The sequence below is a fragment of the Ictalurus furcatus genome, chromosome 15 (genome assembly GCF_023375685.1).
Source record: "Ictalurus furcatus strain D&B chromosome 15, Billie_1.0, whole genome shotgun sequence".
Taxonomy (NCBI): Eukaryota; Metazoa; Chordata; class Actinopteri; order Siluriformes; family Ictaluridae; genus Ictalurus; species Ictalurus furcatus.
In genome coordinates, this window is record NC_071269.1 from 20,948,615 (window position 1) to 20,962,118 (window position 13,504).

Genomic DNA, 13,504 nt, shown 5'->3' on the forward strand with positions numbered 1-13,504 from the left:
GCGTGTTACATTACAGACATTGCAGTTTATTGCTCTGGCCACATCTGCAGTCCTCACACCTCCCTGCAGCAGGCCTGTGGCATGTTCACACAGGTGAGCAGAAACCCTAGGAATCTTTCCTCTGGTGTTTTACAGAGTCAGTAGAAAGGTCTCTTTAGTGTCCTAACATTGTAACTGTGACCTTAATCACCCACCGCCTGTAAACTGTTAGTGTCTTAAGGATTGTTCCACAGGTGCATGTGCAATAATTGTTTATGGTTCAGTGAACAAGCATGAAAAACATCGCTTAAACCCTTTCCAATAAAGATCTGTAAATCTTATTTGGCTTTTACAAAATGATCTTTAAAATACAGTCTCCTGAAAAAGGGACGTTTGTTTTTTTGTTGAGTTTATATAAGCCCACACTCAAAACATGGATGAACAATTGTTTTCAACAAAAAATACACAAGCTGGTTTTAAAATGTAAAATTTTTTTCATGTTAAAATTAGAAAAGGCACAGGAATTTATTAATAAAGCTTTTCCTTTCCACGTGTCTTTTTGAATAAAACGCACAAACGTTTGAGTAAAACAGATACAGATCTGTGTGTCATTTTGTGAAAAGTTCAGTAGCAACAAATTCAACCTTTCTGTGAAAGCTGAGGTTACAGGTGTGTTGTAGTGGAGAAATCACTGTGTCCAAATTAAGATTAAAAACCACCATAATATAGACATGTGCTATATATATGTTTTTATTTTAACTACAACATTCTTTGAATTCTCATTGGTTAGAATGTGCTTTGCCAGTAGTGCTGTTAGCAACACAAATCACAGGTTTATATATCAGTGCACTGATTCTAATACCTTATCATTTCTTACTTGAATGTAGGAAATTACATACATTACAGTACATTACTTGAACAGTACTTGAATGGTTGGCACTCCACATACACAGATTTAAAATAACAGTAACTACCTTGCCTCATGGATGTTCAATAACATTACATGCAACTATAAATGAATCCAAAACATAAACAATAAATTAAAAATTGTTAGTGATGGCAAATTCCTGTCTGGCTGCATTACATCACCCAGGCATTATTTTCCTGCAATGTCCTTGATGTGTTTTACATATATTCTTTGGATGTAGGATTCTCAGCTTTGTTAAGGGGTTTTAATGCAGTTACTGTGCGTAGTTTAAATGTCAGTTTTATGGTAGACTTAAGAGGTAATGCCACAGTTTTATCGAATGATTTGTTGCTTCATTTTTTTTTTACTTACATAAATGTTTTCTTGTAGCCATCTAAGAGTCACAATTACTGGCAGTGGGATCATACTTTGCACTGAAATGATACACTGCCCTCTGCTGTCTCATTACCATCATCACTAACCTACTATTCACTACTTTATCACTAACAAGCACTTTGACCTGATTAAAAGGAATACAGAGCCACAAACTGAATGAATTTCCTGTTTGATGTTGAATGCCCATATTTGTCCAGGGTTTATTTCACAGAATACTCCAGACAATGAACTACCCAGGTTTTACTTTAAAAAGCTAAAAGAGTATTTTAGTAATTGGCATGATGACATGTAGACTCTAAATACTCTTTTTAGATTTTTAGTAATTTTTAGTAACATAGTAATTGATATGCTCTACATTGTATGAGCATATCAACCCCAAAATCTTGTCATATGTTTAACAGTAATATTTGGACTCAAATATACAATTATATTGGTGGTAATCCTCATCATACTGTATCTTTAAGATTTATTTTATGTAATTGTATTTGAAATGTCAGGCTGTCAGGCTACTTCCTGTCTCCAGGACACACTGCCTTCCAGTAATTAATGTTGTTTATTTAATGTAAATGGATGGAATACCTCTAAAAATGTGTGTGCGCAACAGTACTGAAAATAACGACAGAATGCAATATTTTCTGAAGCGGTATTTATGTAGCGTGAAAGGAGCTTGTATGAAATGTTTTTTTTTTCTTTCTGTGCAACAGGTCATATACATGTAGTTCCCTCCATAAATATGCACACATGTACTGCTTATCCTACACATGGTCACGGGGAACCTGGAGCGTATCCCAGGGGACTCATGACACAAGTCGGGGGACACCCTGGACGGGGTGCCAACCCGTCACAGGACACAATCGCACACATATTCACACACTCTGGACAATTTAGAGATGCCAATCAGCCTACAACACATGTCTTTAGACTGGGGGAGGAAACCGGAATGCCCTGAGAAAAACCCGAAGCACGGGGAGAACATGAAAGCATACAAACTGTACATACAAGAGGCGCGAGGCAAATGTGCTAACCACTAGGCCCCCTTGAAATAAACAATCTGGTTAGGACTTATTAGAAAAAAATGATTTCATTGATCATTGATAAGCATTTTGCATTTTTCAATTGCTTTTAGACAACCAAAACCCTGTTGTCGCTTTTAACCATGTCCCATTTCCAGGGGGTATAACTACCTGTACAAGGTTGCACACAAACACAGCAGGTTTCATCATGAAATTCCTTTGTCATCCATTACCAGTGGAAAAATTAAGGAACCTTCCTGATAAAAACAGTTATGCTTATTCACCCGCATAAATCAGGTAATAGATATATTAAAACAAAAACCAAACATGCTTTTAGCACATTTAGGGTGCTAAAAAAGTTCATATGTCTGAAAAAGATGGGCATTTCCCAAGAATAGGACTCATGAGCACACTGTCCCTCCATATACTAAGGAGGATGATGAAGAAGAGAGAAAAAAAAATGGCCTAAAGATGTTAGTTTGGGTAATTAAACTGTTGGTTCAGTGGTTCTTATGAAGATTGATAACTTCATGAATTATGTCAAGTACCAGGTTTTTTCAACCACAAATCTGGTTACCTCTGCTATGAGGTTTAATCCTCTCAATGATGAGCTAGACATACTTCCAATCAACCTGGAAATGGTTAAAAAAGAAAAAAGAAAAAAAAAAGGTAGATGTGGTTCCTCTATCAAACTTCAGTTGTTCCACCACTCCATGTGTCCATGTGTTTCAACAGTGATCATATTTACATATTCAATAGACCATTTCCATTGTTGTATGGTGTTGCTAGACGGCAACATACTCCAAACAAGTTTTTATTTTGAAGTTATCTTAATGCAAGACAAACAAACAAAAACAGCAATACAACTTTTTTCCATCATAGTATCATAATGTGCTTGAAAGTTTGTGAATATATATGCGTAAATATGACCTAAAACATTATCATATTTTCACACAAGTCCTAAAAGTAGACAAAGAGAACCCAATGATCATTTTCCAGGATAATTTTATATATCAATAAATATATGACCAAGTACAATATTTTTTGTCTCATGTGTCTACTTTAGGACTTGTGTGAAAATCTGATGTTTTAGGTCAGGTTAATGCAGAAATGTAGAAACTTCTGAAGGGTTCACAAACTTTCAGGTACCTTTGTACAATAGAAGGTTTAGTTACTTAAATTTGCCGAGTTCAGTTACTCATCTCACCAAATATTTGACATAATGTTTGACAGTGTAGATACACCTTTCCAAAGTTTAATTGTCTTTCTTTTAAACTATAATGGTTCGTTTTATGTAACATAGATGATAGAGAGAATATGATAACCAAACATGACCTTGTGGAGGCAAAATAACCTTTTTCTTACATGCCAAGAACTATTTAAGCATCAAATAGTTCTCAGAATTTTTCACGGTCCTATATATAATCATTACATTTACAAATAATCCTTTGAATAACTTTTTTCCTAAGGGTGTACTTTTAACTTTACGTTAAATACTTCACAAATGAAACACAGTCGCAGTCAGGCCATGTTTAGGGGAACTGTTATGCAACTTCCTGATAGAGATATAAATATTAGGAGCACAGATAAGAACAGATACAAATAGAGATATTATCATGGTGGTACACACCTAAAGTATACGATGATTTAATCACGAAATAACATGAACATAACAAAATAGATCTAAACAGAGCTCAATAGGTTTAAAAAAAAAAAACATCAAGTTTAAAAAAATATTCTTTTACTTGTAATTTTTTTTTAAATTGTTAAATTATTGAGTAACAGGTATTATTAATATGAAAAATGTAGTGCATCTGACTGGTGCAACAGAAAAGCATTTGCCCCAACATCCAGAGATGGCTAGTCCAAATCCCGATAATGCTTCAGCCACCTGTGTCTGGGAGTCCAAGAGAGCAAAACTGGCTGTGCTCTCAGGGAGGGAGGGGTGGCATAATCTCTCCCTATCACAGTAACACTAAACAGTCATGGGTGCCTGTGAACTCATTATCATGAAGGGGCAGATAGTGTTTTCCTCCGAGTGTTTTACGCAGCCTCCTGATCAAAAAGGTGCAGTTGGCTGGCTTCACACGCTTTCTCTGAGCCTTTGCCCTCCCTGGCTGGTAGCTGCCGTGTGATAGGGGAGAGATGCCTGAATGGTGGGAACTGGCCATGACTAAATGAAGGAGAAAATCAGAAGGATAATACTGGATACCAGAAGAAAGCAAGGTCTTTAATTTTTACATTTGAAAATCTGCAGTCTGACTTTCCTTTACTGTACATACATACTATATGGTGTAGAAGTTTAGAACTCATGTTTGGTCGTTGTTTTTTGTTTGGTTCATTGACTGTTCTGTAAATTTGTCACACATAAATATAACAAATATAAAATGTCTTACTTTATAACCTCTTTAGACTTTTTTTTTTTGGAAAGTCTAAAAGAGGCACATTGAGAAAATAGTGAGAAAGAAATTTGTAGATCACTTTTAACTGTTACTCGTTAAGCATTTGAAGTGGTTCTTGAAGTAAATATGAGCAGTTTGATTGCTCCAGCTGTTAGTATAACGGAATTTAGCATAGGCCTTATCAGTTTCTGATTGTCCCCATGGCAACATCCCTTTGATCTTTGATGCATGGTTGACTATAACATCATCACAGGAACCCACGTGGAGAACACCAAGGCCATCGATGAAAAACTCGAGTGGGAGGAGATTTTCATAAACACAAAGGTGAAATCAGAACCTTTCCAGTCACTAAACTGACAGTATTATACATTTAGCAATAAATGACATGTTTTAAATTGACATCAAACTGTTTAACAAGCTCACCCATGTGTGCGACTCGTGCCAGGTGAGGGTCAAAGCCCACTTGCCACACCTTTTCGGTATACGCCATGAAGAAGTTAATGACGGCATCCGTGACCACACAATTAGGAAAGCCCTCAAGACCATGATAGAAGCCTTTTTCTAATGTGTAAACAGTCTCCATCTTCTCCACCTTTTTCTGTTGAGATAATATGACGATAGGTGGCAGTGTATCCTGTCACCTCTCTGACTGCTCCTCCTACCTGGTTTCATGCAAACAAACACACTTACACTACATTGCATGAAATACAGAGAAGAGTCACATTGAAGTAGACAAACATTTTGTGCAGATGTCTTGTCAAACTTGATCTTGTTGGCAGGAGCTGCAAATGATCATGCTTGGGTTATGCCAAAATTGACTTTAAAATAAACTTTTAACAGTTTGAGGAGGTGCATTACACGACAAAGGCACTTAACTGACACTTTTATTTTGAGACGAGTGCAAGACTGAAATAAATTCCTGCAGCTGTAGGATTATGCAAAGATCTCTTGGAGAGAGAAAGCACTGAGTGCGTGTGCAGAATGTACAATTTTCCTAAGGGGAAACCCCCCCCCAAAATTCTTAGGTGTGACATGTAGCAGTTTTCCAACATGGGACAACCACTTTGAAAAATATTTGGTGATTCAGTGATATATTTTCAATGATTTAATCGACTGAATTGAGGCTGCACAATAACAGGATATATAACAGATTTGTGGCAAAAACACATCCGCCAGAAAAAAGAAAAGCCTTGTAAATAGTAAGCAAGTGCAAACAAAAAACAGCATAAAAGCTTTTTTTGCAATAATTCTTGAACACGAGCAGTCGCTTTCAAGTGGCTACTTTACTTAAATGCATGTCTAGCTTATGATAATCCTTTAAAGATCACCTAACTCTTTATATTATAAGGTAGGCCAGTAAAACTCTTTACCTTTTTGAAAGGCATGATGTAGTGCTCTATGTAAGGGCCAGTTACAGGCTTAGGATGCTCGCTGTCATCAGCTATGACTATCGTGACCGTTGGTTAGAACGGTCGAATGCTGTCGATCAAATCTTGCAGCTTGTCATAACGCAGAAATGTTTTTGTAGCAATGGTGACAAGCCTGCCTATGTTGTATTCTAGATGAGCAGAAAAGAGAAATGAATTATTTAAAAAAAAATGTATATTCTTTTAATTTTTATGTGCTTCATGTTACAAAATTACATGTTAAGACCTGTGTGAATTACCTCCTTTAGGTCCAGTAGGTCCAGGATCATAAAGTTTAGGAGTGATTGCATGTCTGATTTTAATGGTGAAGGCTGCTTGGAATCCATCAGTCCTGAATTGCACTGGTTTATAAAAAAAATAAAGAGATTGGTTATTCATCAACGAGCAATCAAAGCAATCATCCAATCTCATGCAAAATACATGAACATTTCTACCATTTTGGGAAAGGACAGAAGGGTGGAAAGGTATGGTTAAATTTTAACCCAGTAGCATGATAACATTATACAGTTTATTTGGTTTCTTTTACAGCCTCTATAAAAAAGTCATATGTTGCACCATATGACAACTCACCTATGTCTGCAGTATCAGGATGAAAAATTGTATTTGTATAAGTGACAAACTGCAGCTGTCTGTTAAGTGCAGATAGAAGAGGGCTGGAGAAGCTTATGTGCATTTTTCCTTCCCCGTTTATGCTGACTTCATCCACCAAAGCTGCTACGTCAAATGTACCTATGCTAGCAGTACAATTTACCTGCAACAAACAGGAAAGTCAACAGTACTAAATTATGTAAATAAATAAATAAATGCTAAGTTGATCCGGTATCCTGTATATGAATGCAGAAAATCCTGCACTGATTAAAAATAGGGCCAAACTGTACTAACAGAGTTTTTGATTATAATCATGTTTAAATTCAGAATGGCCTAAACCAGGGGTGGGCAATCTTATCCGGAAAGGGCCGGTGTGGGTGCAGGAGCCACACCTGATTCCACCTTTTTAATCAGTTGATCTTGGCTTTCAATAGATTTGCGTGTGGCTTTTGCTTAGTTGGAATGAAAACCTGCACCCACACCGGCCCTTTGCGGATAAGATTGCCCACCCTTGGCCTAAACGGATGTAGCAAACACGTAGGCACTGTAAACAAAGTGGGATAAGAACAATTGGAAATCTTACTGAATAAACCTTCCTTGACTTAAGTTTCAGACTCAACCCTTAGAACAAGAAAAAAAAAAAAAAAGACATTCAGATTTGCAAAATGTTTTATTCCTCTTATACGACTGCACTTATTAGATTTTATATGAATTATATCCATGAATGGCTTATTTCTGGTGATCTCTGAATATTCACCAAAATCAAAAAGTGTACACCTTAAACATACTTGACAAATTTATATACAATTAACCATAATTTTCTATTCCTAGATAGGTTTTTAATGACAGCACTCGCCAGGAATTAAAATGGACTTTTTAGGCTGGACCTGCAAACCCTGAGTGGGGTACTGAAGAGGAATGTTTCCCTCAGCAATGATAAGATGGTTTGCTGCTGTATTTGATCTGCAAGTTCAAAAAGATAGCATGAAGTACTTGTATAAAAGTTTTAAGAAGCACATGTTTAAAATGTAAGAGAACACTGGGCACTGTATGAAAACACATGACCAAATATTCTGTGAGTAGCAAAGCAGCTAATAAAACAGCAACAACATAACAATTGAATTCTTATCATTCATTCATTCATCTTTAGTCAACATTTTATCTTGGTCAGTGTGGATATGAAGCCTATCCTGGGAGCACTGGGTGGAATGCAGGGACACACAGATGGACACCAGTCCATTGTACACAAACCTTTGCATGCTTATTTATACTATGTGCAGTTTTGAATTAAACTCCTGACTGACAGTAACCCAGGCTCAAGATTGAACCCCGAACCCCAGATCCTGGAACTGGACCCTTGAACTGGGCTACTTGCAGGTTACCTACTGCCCAGGTGGTCAGAATTGGCAGCCGCACATCCTCTACACTCACATGAAACACTGGTGTCCCACAGGGATGTGTGCTCAGACCCCACTTATACCCCCAGTTCACCTATGACTGCTCTGCTAAGCACAGCTCCAACGTCATCTTCAAATTTGCAGATGATACAACCATCCTGGGATTCATCACCAACAGTGACAAGGCATTCTACAGAAAGGAGGTCAGAGCACTTTCAGCATGGTGTGATGACAACAATCTCTCTCTGAATGTCAGCAAGACCAAGGAGATGATTGTGGATTACAGGAAGTCATAGAGAGGGGGTTACGCTCCCATCTACATCAATAGGGTGGAGGTGGAGAGAGTTAAGCGCTTTGGTGTCCACATCTCCGAGGATCTCTCCTGGAGCCTTCATACGGATATAATAATGAAAGCAGCCCATCAGCAATCTTATAAGGTTTGGCATTTCCTCTGACATCATGTCAAACTTCTACTGCTGCACCATAGAGAGCATTCTGACTGGCTGCATCACTGTTCGGTATGGCAGCTGCTCTTTCTTCTGACCACAACGCTCTACAGAGAGTGGTGAGAACAGCAGAGCTCATCACTGGAAACAAACTCCTGGCCTTACAGGACATTTATCAAAAACACGCTGTTTGAGGAAGGCCTGCAATATCATTAAGGACTGCACTCACCCTGCTCATTACCAGATAGCATTGCTATCTGGCATATGCGTCCGTTCAATACAATAACGGAAAACCAGACTAAAGAACAGCTTTTATTTTTTAACCACCAGACCAGACATGTTCGCAAGTCCCTGAGGTCCAAGTCCAAGTCAGGTCTCAAGTACCTTTAAAAGTAAATTTCTTCATTTACCTTGGGGGTAACCAGATTTTAAAATGCTAGAACTGTACTTGTGGTTGAGATACATGCAAAGAGAAACATATTTCAATTCAGGAAATCCTGTAGTTTTCAACTTTATGTAGTAGACCATGTCATAATTTCACCATGTAAATGGTTCTCCCAAACCCCCACAACCAACCAACCAACCAACCAACAAACTGTGGGAAATTTGGAATAAAATGAGATATAAAAGTATATAAACTAATGAATAAAATATAGATAAATAAAATTTAACAGTCAAGTGAAATCTTAATACTTAAAGACAGCTGGTTTTTGACACTAGACGATGTGGTGGTTGTGTAAGAGCACACCAGTACGAGAATAAGGAAGTTCTGACAGATGGACTATTGAAGAGGAAAGTACCCAGGCACAGGTGAAACATTCGCACACACACACAGAGAAAATTTAGATTATTAACATTTAACATTAACAAAAAAGAAACATTACTCTCTGCTTTAATGGCAGGGCAAAATTTGAAAAACACAGAGTAGCTACCTGGAAAACAAAGCCCCATATGTTTTATGCAGTGATGGAACAGGATAGTAAAATATGAGGTTCAAAATTGAGGTGAAGAAACCATATAGCAGTCTGGAGGGTCAAAGTCCAAGCTGATATTGCAATAACAATTATTATCTTGTGTTTAATCATTGATTAGTAATCATTTCACAGACATTCTACTGTTAGGTGTCTGCAAAAAGTAGAGCCAAGGAGTTTAATAATCCTTCAGGGGTGGGCCTATGTAATTATTCTCTCTTGTAAGGTCAGGGACTGATATATGAAAAAAGAAGAATTACATTAAAAATGCCAACAATCACAAAAATGTTTTAATTCTATGCATCAACTGACAATTCTTTTCTCAATTATTTTTTTCAAAATCAAATTGTATGAATCTGTTGCTATAAGGTTATCCATTGGTTTGAACATCTATTAAGTGAGAGATCAATAATTATTTACCTTAATTAAATATCTTACAGTTGTGACCGAATCAAATAGCTTTTTCCTTTTTTTTTTCTAAAAAAAATAATTAACTGAAATAATGAAATGAAAATGAGTACAAAATGTAAACAATTATAATTCACTCTGCCCACCATAAAAGAAATAAACACATTAACCTGAAACTAAGGCTATCTTCATGTTTATACAATCGGGTCCATAAGTATTATGACAGGGACACATTTTTCATAATTTTGCTCCTGTACACCACTACAATGGATTTGAAATGAAGCAAAGAAGGTGTGAATTAAGAAGTCCAGCTTTAATTCAAGGGCTTTGCAGCATTTGACTGAATATGAGCAGAAAGTTTAACTTAATGCACTTCAGAATTGCTACAGAGATGCTACTTCTATTAGCAGTCACATCATCAGTAAACACCAGTGACCCAGTTCATTTGGCAGCCATACATGCCCACGCCATAACACTTCCTCCACCATGTTTGACAGATGACGTGGTGTACTCTACTTTAGATCGAGCCCCAACCCCCCCCCGCCCCCTTTCCTTCTCTTCTTGCTCAGATTCAGTCAAATGTTGCAAAACTATTGAACGGCACCACAAAGTACAAGATAATGACCAAAAACATACAGTGAAAGCAACCAAGAGCAGTCACCTGACCTCAACCCAACTGAGACAAAACGGAAGACAGAAAGAACAGAAGACAGCAACTGAAGGCAGCTGCATTAAAGGCCTGGCAAAACATGTCAAGGGAGGAAACTCAGAATTTAGTGATGTGCATGGGTTCCAGAGTTCACGCTGGCATTGTCTACAAAGGATTTTCATCCAAGTATAAAAAAAATCCATATAGTTAGAATTATGTTAGTTTGTCCAATTACTTTCGCCTGTAAAAATGGAGGTACTTGGGTTAAAAAAAAAAAAGGCTGTAATTCCTAAACAGTTAATGCAATATTTTTGTTAAAATCCCTTGAATTACAGCTGAAAGTCCACACTTCAATCACATCTTTATTGCTTTTCAAATCCATTGTGGTGGTTTACAGAGGCAAAATTGCAAAAAAATTGTGTCACTGTCCCCATAGTTAAAAGATTAAAAAAAAAATTCAACCTGAAAGATTGATACAAAACCATAAATTCCACCCTTCCATAGCAGACCCTGTTTAAAAGCCAGCTTGGTAGTTAATGATGCAACCTGCATAGCCCTGCACCTAGCATGAAAAATGGCTAGAACCGACATCCATGTTTTTAAAAATTCATCCAAAATAAGAAAGCACCATAAATAAAATAGATTTTTAATTAGTTGGTTTATGAAGGTTTGTTTTGGTCTGAAGGTTTTATGAATGGTTTATATCATTTGAAGCATATTTTTCTTTCTTTGAAATATTTAGTAGACTTTTAAATGATGTTCATAATGCCAGAGTCAAGCGCCATAACAGAGTCTACTTTCCGTGCTGTAGTTTGTTTGAGGTGGTAGGGAATGCTGCTGTTCCTGTTGTTCAACTGTTCATTACGTTCAAGAAGCTTCTCTATAGTGGAGTCTAGTTTCTTTTGACTGTGTATCACAGTTGGAGCTCTTCTGGCCCAGTGATAAAAGAGGACAGCGAGTAATAGTTCTAGTATCACAAAACCCACCAAAACCTTCATTCTCTGCACACACATGATCACCTATAGATGACACAGATGGGGTAGTGGATAATACCCAGAATTTTAGATCAGTAATTCAGCAAACATACACCTTTTGTGTGTTATGTGGTTGATATCAAACCTACATATTAGAAGAAATATATACCACCAAGTTGTTCAAATACAGTATTTAATTTGAGAAGTATTCCACAAAGAAGACATATTTTTAATTATTAGTCTTAGTAAATTAATCTTAAAAGGATTGTTAGTGATTTTTCTCTTTAAGCACTGCATTTTTTTTTACATAAAAAAGGAAAACAATTCAAATGAATTAATTCATTTATTAAAATGACATTTAAGCAGAAATAAACTTTGAAATTCAATACTGAAAATATTTGCCCCACATCAAACAAAATGAACAAGCCAACAAAGCAAAATGGTACTGTGACACTTGAACACTGAATCAAAGGTCAGTAGCATATGTGTAACATAAGTGACTAAAAACCCAAAGAAATATGACTTACCTGTCTAGTGGGAAGGGTGAGCTTTCATTCACTGACCTAGAGTCACAAAGACTCGGGTGTGTGAAAGGGCGCACGTTGTTAGAGGGCTTGTAAGAAGGAAATTATACACTTGAGTGATGTGATGCATTCCAATGAAAAGTAGAGGGGCCTGGTTTATACTTCATGCATGAATTTGCATAATTATCATGGTATACAATGAGCAAGTACTTCACAGAGAAGACACTTGTATAAGATGACAGTGTAAACTAATGCGCTGGAAAGTCCATAGTGCAAAACAAAAACAATATGGAAGTATACAAAGTGTGCATTTAATAAAAGAAATACAACACAATAGATTTAGTAAAGCAGTAACATTAAACAGTAGAAGTATTTTTTTTTAAAATTGTTACAACAATGTGTGCTTCTGATAAATCAAAAATGAGATGCTGCTGGGTTTTAAAAACAACAACTAAACGTAATCTAAAAGGAAATCAAAAGCATTAAATAGAAAACACTATGCTTAACAATATAAAATCCCAACAAATAATATTAGATAAAATTATAGCAGAAATATGTCTCACAAACCTTTGTGGAGAACATACTGCCATCTACACTGTCAAAAAAAATAATCAGTGGTCCATTAGATCTTACAAAAGTATGTATAAGGTAAAATTTATTTAACACAACTGATTGATTATAGAACTGCATAAAGGTGCAGAGATTGGCGTTTCCAAATTGTCCATAGTGTGTGAATGTGTGTGCGAATGTGCCTTGTGATGGGCTGGCCCCTGTTATGAACCCGGTCTAGGTCGGGCCGCAACATACAAGGAAAAAAAAATAAATAAATAAAAGAAAATGGTTTGGCGAGACCAAGATTGCATTTGTGTTGGTTTTTTATTCTCCCAAACGGAGCACCTTTCATACACAGTGGTCTTAATCTTCAGAAGCCGGCCAGGCCAAAATAATAAACAGAAATTCCCTCTACCTTGACGAAAGAAAACTAGTTAACCTAGAAGACAAGAAAACAAAAACACAGTCTTCCCTCACTCCCTTGCTAACGCAAAACAGGAGAAAAGATGAATCAACAAAAATGGCACCGACTTCCTACAAACCACTCCTAACCGTGCACTATTTACAGAGGTGACCATTAGTGTGTTAACTAACAAAATACTACATACATATATATAAATATACACATATACACACACACACACACACACACATATATATATATATATATACATATATATATATATATATAAAAAAGGGTATCACATGAATCGTAATGGGACAGAGCATAAACAAAGTCAAAACAGACATAAGGTCATACACAGGTGAAATGCACTTGTCTCTACACACAACACAAATGGCAATGATCTGCCCTGGGAGGAAGACTGACGGGGCTTAAGTACACTTCCGGAAGCGTGCCAACAACCAATCC